This window comes from Rousettus aegyptiacus, unplaced genomic scaffold (assembly GCF_014176215.1).
Source record: "Rousettus aegyptiacus isolate mRouAeg1 unplaced genomic scaffold, mRouAeg1.p scaffold_m13_p_10, whole genome shotgun sequence".
Taxonomy (NCBI): Eukaryota; Metazoa; Chordata; class Mammalia; order Chiroptera; family Pteropodidae; genus Rousettus; species Rousettus aegyptiacus.
The window spans coordinates 73,225,982-73,247,196 of NW_023416285.1; the positions used below are offsets into that span (position 1 = coordinate 73,225,982).

General features: G+C 35.9%; 1 protein-coding gene across 4 annotated transcripts in view; it reads right to left on the minus strand.

Annotated features, from left to right (window-relative positions):
* The window catches only part of RHOH (ras homolog family member H), a 47,907-nt gene extending 33,033 nt beyond the window's left edge, over positions 1 to 14,874 (minus strand). The window contains exons 1-3 of one of the 4 annotated variants that reach the window (XM_016120000.2): positions 14,677 to 14,874; positions 12,940 to 13,321; positions 8,999 to 9,624 (exon numbers count right to left, since the gene is read on the minus strand). The gene's annotated coding sequence lies outside the window, so the exon portion shown is untranslated. Of the gene's footprint in view, positions 1 to 8,998; positions 10,757 to 12,939; positions 13,322 to 14,676 lie in introns of those variants that run through there. The other 3 variants (XM_016120001.2, XM_016120002.2, XM_036228020.1) reach the window with 3 other exon arrangements.
* Positions 14,875 to 21,215: the final 6,341 nt, after the last annotated feature.

The window sequence follows — 21,215 nt, forward strand, 5'->3', positions numbered from 1 at the left end:
CATTTTGAAATTGCTTTTCCTGAAATATAGAGGATGAAAAGAAAGAAAAGACAGCTATAGGACTCAGAGAAGATACCACAGTTGTCCTTCATTAACCAAATGATCATTTTAAGCATCCACTGTATTTCTATTACATTAGGAAGCAATGTCTACTTTAAGTTTCTTTCTACAGATTTCACACATTTTGTATAATAAAATATACACATGTATATTTAAGTTAAATGGCATATGACACATTTGCTATGCTGTACATGTTTTATTATTATATTTTTATAGTCAAGAATATTACAGATATTACCAGGTATTCTGTCTGTAGAAATGTAGTGACAATATTATTTTAGCAGATGTAAGAAATTGTGGTACTATCAATTTGTAAGGTTTTTCTGTCTTTTCTCCTCCTATTTCCTGTATATATGTCCAACACCCCCCTTGTTACTCCCTTATCACAGCCCAAGGAAGAAAGAGAAGAGACAGTGACTATCAACACAAATTTCAGCAAGTTACTACCCAAACATATTGGAGCTTGAAGAAAATCAAGTTTTATACAAAAAAATATATACATAAACACCAAATGAATTTCTAGACCCTTTAAGGGCTTTTGTAGTTGATGGCAGTAGTTTTACATCATTTAACTTTTAATTAAAATATATAGCTTTCCTTTTCCTTGTCAAAAAAGAATAATCACAGGCATTCTTACATTTCTAAATCATGGCTGATATCATTTTTTAGCTCACAATTGGAACAAAAACAGGCAGATTTTTTGTAACAAATGAGAAAAAGGTTCATAATGAGATATGTGTATTTAGAAGTGCTCAGGAAGGTTAACAGCTTAAACAACAATGGGGAAAGCAGAGTAAAAGTAGGGATCCTGCCCAGAAGAAAGGATCCTGTGAAAGAACAAAAAGCATCAAGAAAGAGATACAGGCCAGTCAGTTCTCTGCATCAGCAACTAAGTCACTCAGTGTAATGACAAAGCAGGAGAACCCATCTCTGGGAGACAAGAATAGTAGATTTTGCTACCGGCCTTTGGTGTACACTTACTTCTGTTTTGTGGGCTGTAACTGAGGATTCTATGATACAGTATTATTATTATTAAAATGCATTGAATGTATTAAATTAAAACACATTGAATACATTGAAAAATGCATTGGATACATTGAACTGAAATTGTCAGGAGACCTAGTCATGGGTATACAACAACTAAAATGGTTGTAGAAGTTGAAATGCACTAATTATTGCATATATTTGTTATAGATTTTGCTTTTCTGCCTCAAAGAAAGATTTATAATTCTTATTATGCCAGACAAAGAGAAGCCTGAATTATATTTCACAATTTATTTAAGCAATTGCACATACTTTTTCTCTGGATGGTTGAAAATGGGGTACATTTCCCCTCCCCAACCTGTATCTCTCTATCATGATGACATGGTGCTATCAATTTCAACAGAGTTGGCTAATGTAAGCAGATGGGTTTGGGGTAAATCATAGCCCGCCTGAGCCCCTATCACAGTCCAAGTGGACAGGAAATTAACAAGGCATGAGCTTTCACCAAAAACACCCAGTTCCCCAAATTGCAAGTCCATTATCTACTAACGGAAAATGGCTAACTGAGCTTCCACGGTCTAAAGGTTGCACAGGAAAACGACCATCTCCAAAGTCCTCAGGGCCCAAACGATGTTCAGCTTCACATAGGAAAACATACATTTTACACTCAGGAGCAAGCATATGACACACCAGCTAAAGCCGTTTGCTTCTAAAAGCAGCCTGGCTGGGCATCCTGTACTCAATTAGGAGCATCAGTTGGCCCTACACCACTCACCACCCTCTGGAGTTGGCCAGATCGGTATTTACAGCCTGCATTTCTTGTGCCATCCAGGTACCACATGATAGTAAATAAGATACTGAAGTAGGATCTTGAGAGACAGCTTTCCGAAAAAGGAACAGACCTTGGCTTCATATAAGAGAATTCAGAATCAAGAACTTAAAATATTAATCACATATTCTCTGAAAAACAAACAAACAAACAAAACTCTATCCCCACATGTTTACTCAACTTAAGGATCCAATGCTATAAAACTACACACACATCTGCCATTTTGTCCTCATTTTAGCCATCAATTGAAGAGTCAGCATTTCTCTTTAGTAGCTAAATTCAATACCAGCAATAACCAAAACTTTCTCAACCTCTGCAAGGCCTCCTCAGCCTCTGCAGCAGGAGTTTTTACTATGAGGGTTTTGGCCTACTGGGAATCTATGGATAGGTTTTAGAGGATCCTTAAATCCCCTAAAATTATACGATAAATGTGCATGTTCCTGTATATGTGATTTTTCTCAAGGAGGAGGTTTTTGGTTCTCATCAGATTCTCAAAGGAATTTGTGACCAAAAAAGTGAATAGGAAACACTGCTCTAGGTATAAGCTAATCAGTCCATGAAAAATCCTGTTAAAATGGGGAATAGGATAATCACAAGTACTTGTGGAAGGAGGTCTGACTTCAGGTGTCAGATCCTTGCACATCTAACAGACTCAAAATTGCACTCCAATGCTAAGAAGGGTTATTGATTTATCTTTGGCCATGTGTCAAGATACTAGTGATCCTGATGACAGGGAATGTGAAAACCTTTTTAAAGTAAAAAGATCATTTTCAGTGTAAAACTGGAAGAATCCAAAATATTAAATTCTATTTGAGACCTTGTTACTATCACTAAAATTCTTCCAAAGCCAGGTGAAATCAATAATGTCAGTACCATGGCTTCCACTACTGCAATGTCATTTATTTTCAATAAGTTTAGTTTGTGACATACTGCTGTTATGGCATATGTCTAATCGTTATTATTAGTTTGAATGCTGAAGATCTATATTTAAGTACTATATTTCATCAAAAATTAGATCTTCTTTCCTACTCGAATATAATGTTATCATACACTAAGGTCTAAATGTTTTCTGGACAAAGCACAGCATATTCTACTCAAGTTTATTCTTAATTCCTACCTCCCAGTGGTTTGAAATAAAATGTTGGTGGGTCCTAGACTCTCCCTGTGACCATTTCTCTCTGTGCTACTCACTTGTAGTTCCCCTGTTCGCAACTACCTTCAGTTGGTCCAAATACCTGTTTAATTGTAGAAAGGAATTTTGTGGAACAAATGATATTCCTTTAAGGAATATCATAAGTACAGCCTCCTGCTTTTAGTTTGTTTCTATAGATTTAACAAATAATTTGTCCCTTATGGGCTTTCTCTGTTGTCATACTCCTTTGATATTATAAGCCCTTAGATCCTAAGCCTCAGGATAACAACCTCATCCTTAACACAGGTGCGCAAGCGCATGTGTGCACATGCATGCACACACACACACACACACACTCACACAGATATACATTCCCAGGGTCAAACAAACAACTACTTTCAATGCTTCTCAAAATATGATCAGCAGACCATTTGTGTCAGAATCTTAATGGGATGGGAAGAATTGGTAGCAATGCATATTCCTGCCGACCCCTACACCAACTAGATCAGCATCCATGAAGGTGGAACCTAGCAAGCTGCATTTCTTAACATGTCCTCCATCCATCCAGAGGACACTTAAACACACTAAAATTTGAGAACCCATGATTTAGAAGAGCCATTTCCTCTGGTTTGAGCCCTATTGTTTTCAGATCTAATTGGAACTATTTTCATATCCATCTTGATCATCTCTGAGATCAGCATTTACCTGTTTCTTCTTAAGAAATGTTTTCTCCTCTCTCTCTGGCCTTTGCCAGTAGCTCTTCTGTGGGCTATTTCTCAGCCTCTGCAGTTTACATTAGCAAGTCTTCAGTACTTAGCCAGTCACTCCTTCCTCCTTCTAGAACTGTCCTAAAGAAACCCTTTTAGCACTCACCACCCCAGACTGCCTGTATCCAAACACCTCCTTTCACAAAACCCTGCATACAGATTCATGGAACATATCTAATTGTTAAAGGCAAGGCCCCATCTGATCCACAAAACTCTTCATAGTGTTCTCCTTAAATATAAAACTACTTATGATAACTTGTGTACAGGCTTTTTACATTTTTTAAAACACTCATACCACTACTATAATAAATGAAGTAAAAACAAAATTCTACAATTTTACCATTCTAATATACCAAATGCTTTCATTTTTTATCTTTACATTTAATCTTCATTCATAATGAAACTAGAATGTAAGTGAAAATTTTAACCCTGATTTTCTAACTTAACACCGTATTAAATATATTTTCATAACTATAATAAATATGATCTTTAATCACTATAAAATATTCCATGGAATTAATGCTGCCAGAATCACTATTGCTTATGTAGGTTATCTCAGATTTTGGTGTTATAAATGATAATACAGTGCATGTTATTTTCTCCTATTTTGGATTATTTAGAGTAAATAATTATTATTATTTAGAATAAATTCCTGGAGAGGAATTAATGGATCACAGTGTATGAGCATTTTAATGGCTCTTGACACATATTTGTATTTTACACAATTCCCTGGTGGTATGCTGGTAATGTTTAATACACTCTTCTCAAAAAAAAATGTGAGGAGACTGATTTATAGTGTTTGCCAATGTCCATGGTGTAAACACATCCACCATGGCTAGTTTCAAGCTACCAACATTACATCACTGAATGCGAAGTTGGAAAGATATGCTCAGTAGCATACCATTACATAATACCTTTATCCTATGGATAAATTGGAGTAAACAACTTCAAGAGCATAGATAATAGTGAAATGTAGTAAATAATTAGGAAGTAATTAGTTTTGAGTAACTTATTACATTTATTTTCAATATAATTTATTTAACTGTGACTTCTATAATTTAATTTTAGTGGTGGATGTGTTTAAGAACTGGCTTGCAAAATTTCTGTAAATATTATAATCAACTTTGCAAGCAAGTACATGGAGGCTCCTATACACTGCTACAGATATCTCACTTGATATTCTGCAGAGTACATTTTTTTTTTCATTGAAGCCATTGAAAAATTCACTTTATTCCCACCTGTGTCACAAACTATGCTTTTATGTTAGCAGATTTTGCAAATATATAATGAATAAAGCAATCCAAATAGAAGAGCAGAGGTTTATCTGGGTCAGTTAATTCTGTCCACCTTCCCCCAATTTAGGTAATACTCTCTTCATGCATTTATTTTACTAGCTTTTCTTCCATGAGGTCACCTATAAAAACTTGATTGTTTATTTACTTGAACAATGACTGAATAGATGACTGTATGTAGTTCTCATGGCAAATGTGATGAGAACTGTATTGAACCTTACTTAACCACTCTCTTCCTGGGTTTTCTTTTCTACGAAATGGGGAAGAGGTCACTGCTGACTTCAGTTTTACAAGAAACTAAATGTAGAAATAAGAAGGCTTCCACTAATGGTTTAAGAAGAAATTGAGCATTCCGTAATGCTTTGAAATTTTCTTCTCAAAGTAATTCATTAGTATTTTGTTTTACTAGAAAAGAGAAATGGGAGAGTGATTTGGCACTTACTCCACTGAAATCAAATTCCTTTCTTTGGGCTTTCCCTGAGTAATAATGAAAAGCCTCTATATGTATATAACACTATAGAATTTTTAACCTGTTCACCATACATATGTGTTAGTAAATATGGTTGACAAGAACTCTAAATATGCTCAAACATTTGACTCAGTCATTCCACTTCCAGTAATTCTCTGAAGAAATAAATTCAAAACAATAGGAAAATACATTTGTGTGACTATATTAATCACACAAGAAGGAAGATTATTTTGCCTCATCTATGCACTAACTCAATTTACTATCTCGGTTCTTGGGGCCCCAGTAGGAGAGTTCTGGATTAATGACTCCAAAATGCTCACCTGGAGAACAGCTGCCTCCAAGTCACCTAGCAAGGAAGGGTTTATATTGATATTTATATTTATTATCGCATGGACTTTAATCTAGGGTTGAGCCGTGATACATATTGCTAGTCTTTAAAAGTTCCCAAGTGGTTTTGATGTCCAGCCAGCTTTAAGAACAATGATTCTGGGCCACAACCAGACAAATCAACCCATCTACATACATCTTTCCACACCCGAAGGACAGAATGACATTTTCTTTTGCAAGATGTTAAGAAGTTCCTCAGGACATTCAAGCAGCTGCTAGAGTCAAATGACTAAGAGCTAGGAGGAGTCTTTGTTTCTGGCACCCTTCTACCGCCCTCTATTCACCCTTTCCATCTTTCACTGCCCACTCTAGTGCCCAATACTGCCATAGTGCCTCCCAACATGCTCCACTTTGACACCCATCCTGACTTGTGTCCACACCTTTCCATACACAAAACCCCAAACTTTCCTCTCGTATATTAACAGTAGGGCTCTAGAAGGAAAACCATATTACAATTTGACCAAAGTAATCTGCATGTATAATTGAGAACTCCTTGCATAATGAACATATAAGCCATGTTTGCATTTTTTAAAGGGGGCTTACTAACCCAAAGAATCTCTAATCTGAAGAATGGAATGGGAAAGAAGGATGCTTTTTAATCTTGTCTTTCACCCAGATCCAAACATCTAGAACCAATCCAAATAAACACTTTAGGCACTCATTATCAAAATGGTCCCAACTTCTGAATAGAAATTAATTTTAGCTATGCCTTACTAACACTAAAATTCAAATATAATCAAATTAAATATTTAATTTAAGCTGGCCAAGGAAGAAGAGTCACCCTCTCTGTCTCTATTTCCAAGCACTACTGTAATTCCATCCAAAGCATTCAGAAAGCAATATTAGCCACAGATGCCCAAAATAATCCGGCAGTCACTCAGAGACCTGTCTGAGAATCTGATATGGAAAGGCTTAAAATACCAATTTCTAATCTCTTTTTTCTTTTCATATGCATTATTGCTATAAAACATTCAACCCTGTCCCTATTCTATACTCGGTGCTCAAAAAATTTTAATTTCAAGTCTCTTCCCATCAGCCCCATTTACTTTACAGATATCTCATTCACAGGGACCGTATCATTCTAGTGTTCCCAGCCAAGTCCTTAATAAGAATCATAAAATGAGAGTTTATTTTATGCCAGGTACTATATCTTAATTTCATTTTATCCCTATAACAACCCTCTGAAATAGGTATTTTCAGTTATTATTAGAACTATTTTACAATTTTTTTTAATCTGAAAATTGAAGAAGTCAAGGAATGTGTTCAAATTCCCAGAGCTGAGAAGCAATAACACCAGGCTTCAACACAAGGCAATCTGATGTGAAAGTCTGAGTTTTTATCTACCATACTGTAATTTCATTGTTATGTGGACATTGATATCTCATAGTCCAGGAAACAAAAGTGCTCTCAATCATTAGGAAAAGAGCAGCAGCATATCGATAACATCTCATTCAGACATGCAAAGGAAATAACACATATTTCATGGAACATCTACACTGACTTTTGACGAATAGAGACTTGCTTGTAATTGGTCAACCAGCTCATCTTCCACTTTAATATTGGATGATTGAAGGGACTTCTTAAAATGTAGTAACCAGAAATAGAAATCTTACAGGTATCTCAAGCCATACGACCCTTTCTGTACATAAATGGTATACTAAGGGAAAATGATAGAAGATAAATGAAAGATAAAGCTGTGGAGATGCATAAAGCAACCCCAAGGATGAGAGACAAGCATCTCCAGGCTCCCTCTCACACTGAATTTTGTCAGAGCTGTGAAAGCTAAGAAAGAGGAACCTAATGGCATGAGAAGACTAGAAAACTATTGAATGGAGTCTATTCTCTTCAGCAGCTGCTCAAAGTCCTCTATAACCTGTCTACACCCTAATTTTCGTGTCAGACTTTCTTCTTTTCTTGGGCCAGTCTCCTCAGTTGAGCTGGTCAACTGCAAGTGAGTCTCACCTTTGTGCCTTTGCGCACACAGTTCTCCCAGTGTAAATTAACCTTCTTCTACTCAAATCTCATATCTTTCCAAGGCCCATGTCTTCCAGACTACTCCAGCTTACCCTCAAATCCCATTCTTGGACTTCCTGTTACTCTTACAGCCTATGCTGTCCCATTCATCACTTAATTCCTGTCTTGCACTGCTTCCTAAATTTTACTTCTTATCACGACTACTAGATAATAAAGTCCTTCAAATATAAAGAATATAGAGAATTCTTTATATTTCTTTTATACCCTCCATAGCACCAGCTCAGAATTAATAACTGATAATCAACTACTTGTTGCTTACTTCAATATTTCAATGACAGCTTTAATTTAGTAGAGCACCAAAAACTAGTGATTTCTTAAATTTTATTTAGTTACAACCCAGGCCGCTGACTGGTATTTCATAGCATGTCTCCAAATCGAACCACCTCAAAAACTAAATTTAATTTAAAAACGTATATTTGTCATATACCACTTTTAGAAGGAGGACTTAATTGGCAATAGGTAAAACAAGCTAAGAATTTCAGGTCTAAATCTACACCATTTGGATTTTGGTTGTTTCTTTTCTGAATTAAAAAAAATTAATTCACATTTGTGCAACTTAGCAGATCTTTAGATTTATTTAATTAAATGCAGGATGATATTTAAACTACCCAATTTTTTTCAATTACAGTTTACACATGATATTATATTTATTTCAGATGTATGACATAATGATTAGATATTTATATATAATTTACAAAGTGATCATCTTAATAAGTCTAGTACCTATCTGACACCATACTAAACTACCCAAATATTTGAGTTCAGTGATTGTCAATCACAAGTCTATGAATTCTCTGGAATACCTGGAAAACCAAAAGTCAACTATTATAACATTTAATATTTCAAAAACTATATGCATCTTGTTAGGACTTGAGTGGGGGGTAGTTGGATATCAGAACAACTCCCGTTTCATAATTTGGTTACATACTTTATGACAGGTAGAACAGGGTACTTATTATGTTTAGTCTAGAGTAAAAGCTAAATAAAATTGGAAAGATTTCTTTTGACTCTGAAGAAATATTTTTAAAGAAACAAAAGTCTTACCTGTTGTAGAATGCTGTAGACATTTCTTGACAAAATGACTGACTCCGGAAGTCAAAGCTGTTCAATGCAGGTGAGTACAAACAAAAGCAGCCAAGCCCTTTCTCTCATATGATTTCCTTCTAAGATCGACCTTTCCTTCCTCCACAAGAATATAACTGATTCACATAGGAAGGACTAAAAACATATAAGAGCTGGTCTGGCGGAGATTCCAACCCAAGATGGTTGGGGTGAGTGTGCGTGGTGACTGAAGCAGCAGGAACCATTCGAATGTGACAAAAGAGGTTAGCGAGTTCCTGTGCATAAGTCAATTTCCTGTCTCTGGCTTCTCCGAAGAAGGAGTTTCATTTTTGTGCATTTAGGAGTGTGTGTGTGTGTGTGTGTGTATGTGTGTGTGTGTGTGTGTGTCTGTGTGTGTCTGTGTGTGCGCACACGTGTGTGTGTGTGTGCAAGGGCACGCACACACATGCATGTGCATTTCTCTCTATGATAATTTGGAAACTTTTCCAGATATGAGGCAGAATAAGGTCTTTACTGCATGGCCGGATTTGTGTTTAATATGTCACCCCTCCTGGGACCATTTCTCCTCCTCATCCTTCATTTCCCACCAGCAAATCACCTACATAAATCTGAGGAAAGGAAGAGAGAAAAACCAAGATGACTCCTTAAGGAAGTGAAATAAAGCAGAAAAAGGGAGGTGGGAAAGTCCATCCACTTGGTTAATTTAAACTTCGAAAAAACCACCTTAGAAGTTACAAGTCAGCCCAATGAACATACTAACTGTGGAGAGAACAAGCAGGTGGGTGGTTTGTTTTACTTTGTTTTATTAACAACTACTAAATAATAATTTGGAAAAAAATAGACCCAGCCATCGTGAGAGCTCAAGCAGCTCTGCCATGCATTCACCCTTTTATGAACCAGCACCTGCGTTGTGAAGGATGTGACTGAGTTGTTTTCAAACTCTTCGAAGTTTCACTATTTGCCTCTAAACACAAATTTATTTCTTTTGTCCTCCAGTGCTATTCAGGTGGAGAGACCATCTGCATGCACTTTATGGCTAAAAGCCTAAACCAACAAATTAAACTTTCATGATGTGGTCACATTACCCCACACATCAAATCCCTGAATAATCATAAATGCCACTGCCCAGGGTGAAATCTTGATCAAAATACCTATGTGCCATAAGGATAAAGTCAATTCCAAATCGGTAAACACTTATAGAGCCCCTACTATGTGCAAGATCCAGCTCTGGGTGTTGGGGTTGGATGGGGACACAAAGATGAATGAGATGAAATCTCTTACTCATAATAATCAAAATCAAGTGAAGGAGAAAGACACGGACATAGAAGAGACACTGAGAGTTAAGCTCTCATATGAAGAATCCTGGGACACGGGAGTCAGGTCAAAGGAAAGTGTATGTAACCATCTTGTCAGTTAAAATAGCCACTGAACCTTGACATGGATTCTCTCACGATATTGCAGGGAGCCTTGGATGATTTCCAAGAGATCAGACCTGTTCTGATCTATTGCATCATTCATAGGCCATCCTTATCACTGACAGAGTCTTACGTGCTGTGCCTGACTGTGCACTGGAGATAAGTGCAAAGACCAAGACAGACCCTGACTTCACAGCACCTACATCCTAATGTGGGGGAGACAAACAAAAACATTCAAATAAATACAATAATTATAAATTGTAGTAATTATTACAAAAAAAAATCAGAGAAGAAGCTGAGCTAGAGAGCAAGACAAACTCTACATCCAAGAAGTGGTCAAGGAGGACTTCTTTGAGCAACTGACATTTAAGCTATGACCTAAAGCTGTGACTCTCAGCCCCAGCTAAAAATTAAAATCATCTAAGAAGCTTTTAAAAGTACCAATACCTAGGCCTCACCTCCCAGAGATTCTAGTTTAATTTGGGCATCAATATGAACTCTCCTGATCATTCTAATGGGTCACTACCACTCTAATAATAAGAAAGAGGAGCCTAGGGAGAGTAGGAGGAAGGACATTCCCAGCTGAGGCAACAGTATATGCAAAGGCCCTGAGGTGGGAAAGAGTATGCCATGTTTAAAGGCATGAAAGAGGATTAATGTGTCTGGTGTATAGTGGTAGCAGGAAAAAACGGTGCAAGATGAGCATTCTCAGAGATGGATACGCAATTACTAAGCTCATAAGAGACTCTTACATGAGCCCAAGTGTCAATTTGTTAATGTGCAGTAAGAACTCCATCTGCCAAGGGAAAATCCTTAAATCCTCTGACAAGCACATTATCGTCTTCCAGAAAATTCCCCATGGAAAGCCAGATCACCATTATGATATTATTAAGTAAGCATAAAATCAAAAGATTTAGAGCAGCTAATAAAAATACATACACCTTAGCAATATAAAACAAAATTTTTAAAAATAAATGAAAAGATGAGGCCAAAAAAATAAAAATAAAAATTAAGCTAAAACCAAGGGATGAAATTGATGTGGCTGTAAGCTTATAAGCAACAGTATGAAGCAGCAAACACTACCACGTAGAAAACTGAGTGCCCACTGGATGAAAGGGAGTGTACTGCTCAGGATGGCAAGGTCTTCCTGGCTTCCCAAGGTACTAAGAATAAAGAGGAACTTTGATACCTGAATTCTCATAGAGAGGACATTACAATAGAAGTAAAACACCAACCTTAAACTAAACGCAGCCAGCAACAAGTCTTGTGAGGTAGTTCCTTACATCTTCCCTCAATGTAGGCCAATTTTATCTCACGAAACAATCAACTTAAAACAATTCCAGGGAGCATGTAGGGGAGAATGTGAGAGGGCAATTAATACACTGTGTGCTATCCTGGGACGCTGCTTTGATTGCCGATTTAATGCAGAGGTGAAGATCGACTTCAGATATGCTTCAGAAAATTCAGGATGAAAGAGCTTCTAAAAGATTTGGAGCGGCAAAGAGTTCAAAATTGGTTGTATGTCCAACTAGAGATCCAGTGGTTCTCTCAGTGTCCCAGTGTCCCATGAGAAAGCAGAAGGGTTGGGCAAGGACAGCTGCCTGCATGGACAGCAACCTCTTTGGGAAACAAAGAGAGAGACACCACAAGCAAGGTTTTAATAAGTTCAGGGCCTCAGGCCTTGAACAGTTTCCCCACAAAGGGGTCTACATACTCCAGGGTCAGGATAGATGAGTGTGTCTACAGGCATTCCCACCCCATCCAAGATGGTTCTGGAAAGAACATTACTAGCTCCGGCTGCAAGACTCCCTTTCTCTCTTGGCTTCTCATCTGACCATCATTAGTCTCGTGATGGACTTGCTCTCTCTCTGTATGTATAGTTTTGGATGTTCTCTTATATTCAGGCTTTGTGTTTCTTCCTGCTCTTGAAGGTGAGAAATAATTTTTCTTATTACTTCTTATACACCTCTAATTTTTATATATAATTTATTCTCAGAGGGGATTTTCTTGGGGTGGGGTAGGAGGGATTTGAGGACAGCTAGTTATCTAATTTTCTTCTTTTCATCTCTCTCTCTCTCTCTCTCTCTCTCTCTCTCTCTCTCTCTCTCTTTCTCTTTCCTTCCCTCCCCTGTCTTCCCCCTCATCCTCATTCTTTTAACAGACAGGATTAGTGGTAAGGAGAAGTAAATGGCTTAAAATACATGTACACACTACATGCTTACAAACACACACACATACACACACAAACATTCTGATGTGTCAGTTCTGATACTACATAGTCCAGCCTTGGAATAGAGGTATGAAAAAGTCCTGGGGAATTCAGAGTGGTGGGAAGGAAGGAAACTTCAGGTGTGGAGGTCCTAGACCCTTACCAGGAACCAGACCCTTGTAAGAAGCCATACGCTGGGGAGCCTTCCATGACTATCACCTTGTCCCACTGCAAATGGTGTTAGATGCCCTCCCTTGAGCTCCCACAGACCCTTAAGCTAACGCTGCCAGAGCACTCACCAAACAGCCCCCATAATATCCAGTTGAGAGGCCCTCGAAGCCCAAGGCCTGGCCTTGCTCACTGGGGCATCTCAGGCACTAAACATTTACTCAGAAATCATTTGCCGAACAGCAGATTGCTTCTCTCATCTAATCTTCATGACAGCCTTATTTGGTAAACATTTTTAAGTACATTTCACAGCCAACGAGACCTCAGCTGGTAAAACAAAAATTTTAAAACCTAAGGAAAGCAAAACAAAGATTCACCCTGTCCATCTCTCTTGGCTCTTCATACCACTGTCTTCTGAGTGTGGAGAGCTGGGCCACTGTGGGGAAAGAGGGGCAACCCGACCACAGGCCAAGGGTCCACTTCTCTCTCCTGAATGCCCCTCCTCTGAGATTCCTGGGCAAAAACAATTCCATAAAGATCTCAAAAACACCTTCACTTGCAATGTCCTCTAATACAGCAGAAGAACAATTTAATTTCTCTTTACCAGTCTCCTAAGAACAATGACCTCTTTTATTGAGGATTTTAAAATAACAGAACAATCCTGTATGCCCTGCATAAGTGGTATTTTTGCTCATTGTAAAGATGCTCTGCCCTTTATACCAGATAGAACTCGTAAAGACAATGGTACTTACGATGAATAGTAAATCTTGGAAACATTGCCATATCAATCATTTACTAAATTATTTTTACCCTGTATTAGTAAGATTCCTCCGTTCTTAGTATTAGCTTGTTAACTGAAATGATTTAGATTTAGTGGGTAGTTTTCAATATTTACACATGCCCTCATTTGTGATATGCCACCTAATAAAATATTTCAAGGGGTTCTGAAGATGAAAAATATGTACTAAAACCTTATCTGAAAGCTGTGAGTTTCAAACTCAGGACATTAGTTACACTGTAGTTATTACCCACCTCCTCACTGGGTGATGAACAACTGTATTAAACTGAAACACCCATTCCTTCTGATTGAGACATTTTGTGATGGAGATTATAAAATGTTAGCATTTGGTAAGAGAAAGCTTAATTCTGATGTATAATACATCCGTGTAAAATACATTAATATAAAATATCCTTTTAAATTCTAAACATTAAAACATCTTAGAAATGCCACCAACTCGAAATCACATAAATGATTTCCTCCTTTTGCATTTTAATTTATTATAAACAATAGCTTCCCTAACCAGATAAGAAGATCATTTCAAACATCTTCTGGATTCCTTCTTATAGCCATAACCATAAAAACACAATTTCCCTTGCTGTTATTCTCATTATCTATTTTCTCTTTAACTGTTTTAATGTAATATAACGTAATGCTTTTTGTTTCAGTGACTGTTAGATTCTTAGGATTTTCAACTGCCATTTTTATCCCAGTTTGTTTGCTCTGTGTAACTGTGTTTATCTAGCAAACATTTACATGCTTGTTCATTTTATCGCAGAGTCATAATTCATAACAGTGTAGGGTCTTGTTGCAGAAGATAGCACTCAAAGTAATCATTCGAGCTGTGGTTCTGAAATTAAAACACAACTTTTTTTTTACCTGTCAAAGCACAGCTAATGTAGTCAAATAACCATCCCCCCTGGTAGTTGGTGCACTTTTTCAACATCGTAGACATTAATCAAAGCACTTCTAGAACCATTTTACAACATCCTCGGACACAGTTTAATAAGCTACAAAAGAAAACCAGTATCACTGCATTCTATTCACAACTTGTTTTTGACCCAAAATATAATCTGGCTTAGTCACCCACCTTATTTGCTGGATGTAGCTCCCAAGTGCTGTCTCCCAAAATCAGATCTACCCAAAAGGCAAATATTTGCTAGCACTGAAGCAGTTTTAAAAGAATGTGCCTCATGCTCAGAGGGCAAATCCAGAAGAGAGTTTGAACCATGATGTGAGTAAGAGCAGCGTCTTTGGGTAAAGCGCGCGAACTCCCAGGGGACTTCTGCAAAACATACAACATTTGCTCTGATGTAGAAATTCTGGTTTGTTTAAAAAAGAAGAAGGCCACCGCTGCTTCTTCTCATATTCATATTTTACTCGTTGCCTTGATAGAGATCTTCGGTTTGGGCACAAACATCTCAGGGTAACTGCAACTCAGCACACCTGCTTAGAGTGGGGGTTGCAAAGGTTTCATTTATAAGACAAGGCCCATTGAGTGTTAGCTTGCATCTTTTCAAAATAACAGATCTCCCACACAGTTCCAGAGGGAACAAGTTGAAGCTTGTACCCTAAGGCAATCTGAAATTTTTAAGAAAGTATAAATTTGGATTCAGACAAAGCAAAATTCAAATCCTAGCTCCACTTATTAGTAAGAACGAGGCCCTGATCTTCCCATCTGGAAAAAAGGCTTAATAATATCTACCTTGGAAGGGTTTGGTAAAAAGCTGTATCGTCCTTGGAATATAGTAGACAGTCACTACATTGTAGCTATTATTAGCCACTCTTGTTTTGGACTCTGGCCTTTGGCCTTTGGACTTGCCCTTCATCTCAACTCCCTCTTTGAATAATGACTGTTGAATTTCAGAATTTGAGAAGCTTTACCAGTCCCAAATTCTGGTTTAATGAAGTCATACAAGCTTATATATCATGCATAAAATTCTAAAGTTATGTGTTTATTGTTTCAACAGTTTCAAAAAGTCTAGAAATGTTTAAATCAAGTTGTTAATGCTACTTTATTCCTTATGCAAAGTCTGAACAGACTCTTCAGAAATGCTTTCTGAAGTCATCTGCTCACCACACTACAAACACCTTAAGATAAATGAGTTTATCCTTTCCTTTCTCTTTCAATAAATATTTATTGAACACTTGCTATAATATTTATTGAGCACTGTGCTAGGCTCTATAGAAACAGCTGTGAAAATAGCCACAAAAATAAAATAACTTGCTCTCATGAGTTCACATCTACTGGAAAGGAAAATTAATGAACATGATAATTTAGTAGCATAGAATATTACAATATGCTAATTACTAAAAGGAAAATAAAGCAAGGTAAAGGGATAGGAAGCTTGGGTGGAATGCTCACTAAAAAGGGTGGTCAGGAAAGTTGTCAGTGAGAAGATGAGGGAGGTAGGTCTTTTTTAAAATATCCAATAGCAATTTGAATGTTTAACAGTCCTTAACCTCAGCATACATCCCTAGGTTTAATGATCATTTGACTACTCCACAGTAATAGAAAGTCTATTTCCTCTTCTGCTCATACCTTGGAGAGAGAGTTGTGCAGCACTCCCCCAACTTGAAGACGATCTTGTACATACTCACCTCCCAGCCACGGCCCTCCTCTTAACTGCTCATTTCTCCACTTTTCCGGTCCTTTCTGAGTCTCTTCTTTGAATCTTTGTAAGTGATTTTCATGATGACTGCTGACATCTAGAGAGAAATATGACCAGAACTAAGTACCTAGTAGGAAATTCTAGGGTAGTAGGAACTTTTTAAGACACAGTGTCACAATGCTGCCTCATCCTTCAACTTATTCTCTGCTCCCTTGATCTTCCTTTCCAGGTCATAATAATAACTTAATCATGCTGGCTTACCATTTGTTGAGCATTTAACATGTGTCAATTAAGCACTTTATATGCATTTTTTAACCTACTTCGCTACAATTATGAGGTAGGTATCACTATCTCTGTTTGCAGAGGAGGAAAGTGAGGCACAGAGAGAGTTTACATATCTTGCTGAAGATCATGCAGGCAAAAAATGGTATCACTTGATTCTATCGTCCATCTTTACATTTCCTTATAATAGTAGCCAGTTGAATTTTGCCAATATCTTTGGTACCCTTGACTATAGGATACAATTATATCTTTAAATATTATTTTTAAGGTCTCTCACATCAGGTGGATACCCCAACATCCAAAGCCTGTTTGCCCGATCCTGAATGGTTCATTGACAAAGACTGATTTTAAACTTCAAAAGCTGTCGTTATCCTCACCTACAAGGACAAATTATTTTCCTTTGCACTCTTAAAAAATAGTTCTTTGCCTTTTTTTGTTTTTTCCTATGATGCCTCCCATTTCCTGCTTTAATATATAGGCATGAATTTTAGACATATTAATTTTTAACTGCTGTTTTTATTAGCTATTGCCACTATATAAATAAGCAAGAGGAATTTCATTCACTACTGAATAGCTGTGCTGACAATGTGAAAGACATCTGTAAAAATGGCTTCGCATGCACTCTTGAATCAAATTCTGGAAGCTGTTACAGGCATATACTGATTTATAAGAAAGACATAGCTCTGTGTTCTGAAAATCCTGCAAAACTGGAACTGATATGGCTTTTCAGTACATAATCTGAACAGGCAAGTAAATTAATAAAATACATTTCATAGGAACATATAATCACACACAAGTTGAAAATAAGATGACCAGTGGTGTTTTAATTAAATACAGTAGTTTAAAAAATATATTTTTTTGCACAAATACCCAGAATATGCGTAGGTTTTTGGCTTTGAATGAAGGCAGTTTTTGTTTTGTTTTGGTTTGGGTTTGTTTTGTTTTTGTTTTTTAAGAATCCATTCACAGTATTAAAAATGTTAAGAAAATCAGCTGGGTCCTCTTTAAGCACAACAGAAAGTAACATATTTCTAAGGCTGGTATTTACTGCAATAGAAATTTTGTATTCGACTTGTTTGCAAATCAAGAATAATTTGGCCATAGATTTGGGAAGCCAGATGCTGATTACTAGATCCCTTTTTTCTTATCAATAACTTCTTGTCTTAAGAATACCTATTTGCTCAAATGAAAAATGTTGACTCAACTAAGTAAAATGAATTTCATTCATTTTATTACTTCAGGAGAGAACTAACTTGAAACATTTGTGTGAATGTTTGTACTTATTTATAAGCTGTTGTGCTTGCTTCAGTAGCACATATACTAAAATATTTATAAATTGCAATTAGGCCCACAGATTTTTTAAAAAGCAAAACAAAATATAATGTCATTCAGCTGAGATTTGACACCAGTTGGCACTGCTTATCAGGAAAAGTAGTTATGGGTACAATAAAAGAAAAACAGGTTGGGTAGTAGAGGTAACCACTTTCTTTTAGGAGGCACTAATTTCATTTCTTTGCTGCTGGTGGCTCAGTCCCAAGAAGCAGGCAATTTCAGCTCACTATAAATCAAATAATATTTAATGACCTGAGAACATGCTCACAATAGACAATCAAGTGAAAAAAAGCAGAATACAAAACTTGAATTTGAATTCAACTTGTTATGATATATATACATGCAAATATTAATAGACATAACTTCTGGGAGACAGGACATGAATGATTTTTACGCTTTCCTTTTTCTTTTTATGTATATCCTAAATTTTTTAAAAATTAAATTTATTAGGAAACATTGGTTAATAACGTTATATAAATTTCAGGTGTACAAAATTATAATTCAATATCTACTCTATGGCGTGCTCACTACCTAGTCTATTTTTTTCCCCCTTTATTTGTTCCCCTTTACCCGGTTGTCCCTCTTCCACCCCCCTTAACCAATGGTAACCATCATTCTGTTGTCTGTGTCTGTGAGTTTGTTTTTGGTTATTTTTGTTAGTTCATTTGTTACTTTTTTGTTTTATATTCCACATATGAGTGAAATCATTGTTTTGTTCTTTTCCATCAGATTTATTTTACTTACCATAATACCTGCGAAATCCATCCATGTTGTCAAAGAGAATAAAATACCTAGCAATAAACTTAACAAAGGAAATAAAGGACCTGTACACCGAAAACTAAAAGACATTATTAAAAGAATTGACAAAGAAGACACAAAGAAATGGAAAGATAGTCCATGTTTATAGATTGGAAAAATTAACATTGTTAAAATGAACATATTACCTTAAACAATCTACAGATTCAATGCAATTCCTATAAAAATCCAAATGGCATCTTCTACAGAAATAGAGAAAAAAATCCTCATATTTGTATGAACCCACAAAAGATCCCAAATAGCCAAAGCAATCTTGAGAAAAAAGAACAAAGCCAGAGGTGCCACACGCCCCAATTTCAAACTGTACTACAAAGCTGTAGTAATCAAAACAGTATGGTATTGGCGCGCGCGCACACACACACACACACACACACACACACACACACCAATGAAACACAACTGAGAGACCAGAAATAAACCCACACATATATAGGCAAAAATTTATGACAAAGGAGCCAAAAATATACAATGGAAAAGAAAGTTTCTGCAATAAATAGTGGTTGGAAAACTGGAGAGCCATATACAAAAGAATAAAACTAGACCACTGTCTCACAGCATACACAAAAATTAACTTAAAATGGATTAAAGACTTGAATGTAAGACCTGAAACAACAAAATGCATAGGAAAAAACATAGGCACAAGCTTCTGGACATTGGTTTTAGAGGTATTTTGTGAATTAGACTCCAAAAGCAAGAAAAACAAAAGCAAAAATAAACAAATGGGACTACACCGAAATAAAAAGTTTCCGTACTGCAAAAGAAGCCAAGTTTTCTACAGTAAGCATCTACTACTTATATGAGCCAGATGGAAAAAAACTATTGTTTTTTTAACTACATTGATCAAGTGTACCTAAGTTTTCTCTGTAAACCCTTGTCACTGCATCAATTGCAATAAGTTTTGATAATAACCAGTGATTTTGTAGCAATAGATTCTAATGAGAATCACTGAAACACACAGTTGAACCTTGTAAAGTCATCTTCCTCATAGCTCAGTCTCTACGGGGTCATATTTAAATGATCCAACCAGATGCAAATTGCACTTCCATATAGACTCCAAAACATGGGTTCCAGAGGTTTTTGCATAAACCTCTTAGAAGTTCTGTCTTAAATTTTCCTTAAAATGAGAATCATATCTGAGAGAGATATCCAAGATATCTAGTAGCTTTATTTTCTCATGGGAAAGATAAAAGAGTACTAAGAAACAAAAGAGTAAGATTTCCGGGAAAGTTATTCAATGTCTGAGCTCAAAAAGAAAGAGGTAGTGGGAAATACTAGATGCTTATTACAGGAAAACATGTTTGTGACAAGTGCAGCCAACAATTGCAAGATTTAGTTTCAAACTAAACCTGCTGCTTTCTTGTTATTATTATTACCTAAATTATTATAACTGTGCATTTTTAAATCATTCAGAAGAAAAGGGAATATTCTCGTAAATTCTCTTTAGTAAGCACTTTCTGTTTAAATGACATTGAAAATTATATATAAAATTTCAAAATTAGTCATAAACAAATATCTATTCTTTTTATTTTTTTAACCACATAAAACTTTAAAAGAGCAAAATTTCTATTAAAACATTTTTTTCCAAATAAGAATTTTAAGTTCTCGAATATTTATCAAAAACAAAATGGTTTTTATAATTTTGAGCAAACCTATCTCCACGGTGTTTATTGTTAAAATGTAAAATAATACTGTTTTTGCTCCTTGTAATTACTGCTTTTTAAAGTAATGAGATTTTAAAAAATGTTTTGGAAGGAAAATATTAAGTTACTAAGTTTTCTTTTTAACTTTGAATTGTTCTTTTTCAGATTCAATTTACAACTTACAAAGTATTTTTATGTATATTATCATATTTGATCTTCACGAGATCACTGTAAAATAGCAAAAATCAGTTTTATTATTGTTCTCAGCAACCTTATTTTATGAATTAGAAAACTGAAACCCAGAAATGTTGGTTTTTTTGAGTTGAGCCAGTGAATGAGAGAACTCTCTAGATCTACTTACTTCTACAGCATTTTTCCTATGAAAAAACGAATTACTTTTCTCAATTTATTCATTAAAACATAAGAGGTATACATTGAAGAGAGACATAAAAATTGAAAAAATCTATTATTTTAAAGGGTCATAGATTTATTAATATAAAGAGTAAGATATAAAACTAAAGTATCTATACAATTCTAATTTCATGTGAAAAAAATTTATTCATATGTCTGAAAGACTCAAAATAATTCTATCAAATAATAATAGTGATTGTCTCTGAATGGTGAAATTAGAAATAATTTTTTCAGTTATTTTTCTTTAATATTTACACTCTGTTTTTAACAATCATTAAGGATTAACTCTAAAATCAGAAAAATAAACATTACAAACTATTTTTAACATAAACATACAGTTTATTTCTCTTCAGTGATTCTGTAATGCCTTTTGTTTCACTTCGGTTTTTTGGTTTGCTGAAAATTTTTATTTAAAAAAAAAGGCAGATGTGGTTTCAATGTAAAAAAAAAAAAAAAAGTTATGTGAATTCACAGTGCTGTATTTTGAGGGCTTGGTTCTCTATTCTAGCCCAAGTGGCAGTATGGGGCAGGTTTTG